This window comes from Marmota flaviventris, chromosome 1, assembly GCF_047511675.1.
Source record: "Marmota flaviventris isolate mMarFla1 chromosome 1, mMarFla1.hap1, whole genome shotgun sequence".
Classification (NCBI taxonomy): Eukaryota; Metazoa; Chordata; class Mammalia; order Rodentia; family Sciuridae; genus Marmota; species Marmota flaviventris.
The window spans coordinates 52452617-52453411 of record NC_092498.1 but is presented as its reverse complement, the minus strand read 5'-3'; positions in this window follow the sequence as shown (position 1 = coordinate 52453411).

The following is a 795-nucleotide window of genomic DNA, read 5'->3' as shown; positions in this document are numbered from 1 at the left end:
TGGTTGGGAGCATAGATAATTTCTACCCTCTCTGATTGCAAGGATTACTTCTGTGTGCTTCCTTCCTATTCCCAGGCAGCTCAGTTTTTTTCACAGGCTAGTGCTGAGCAGGACTCAGAGGGGGAAATCTGGAGACCCCTTGGACATCCACTCTGTGCTGCCCTCTCTCCTCTGTGTAGGTTCTTCCCTGCAGAACTCTTCCCAGAATTCCAGCTGTCTTTCTGTCTTCACATCCTTAATTTTGTCTCCTTGGTTAACAAAACTTCAAGGCTTTATTTTGGTTTTTTTCCCCTGATGTGTGGACTGGAAACTTACCACATAATAGATGAGAGCAAATTTATGGCTTCTGGGTTTTGTTCATCGTTTTTCTGTCTCTTTCTAATGTCTGTCATTGTTAAACTAAGTTTGTCCTATTTTTCTTTGTGCTGATTGAGCCAGGGGATAAATCTAGGCTTTTTACTTCATCATGACCAGAAACAGAAGGCTTCATTTATTGATGACTGTTTTAATAGGGAACACTTTCCATACAGGTAACTTCAATCTACAGATAAAATCCAAACTCTGCATTGTACTCTTTCTAGGTAAGAACTGCTGCCCTATATGAAAAATAAGTGCAGGGTTTTAATTTAGTCTCTCTTGATTCTCCTGCTCACTTTTTATCATCCCACCCTTGGGTAGTAAGATATAGACTTATGAGACAGAAGTTTACTGAATTGACTATAATCCCTTTTCCTAGACACTAGTTATGTTTTATAATATTGCTACTTTTTTGGCCTAATTCAGTTAACATCTTTG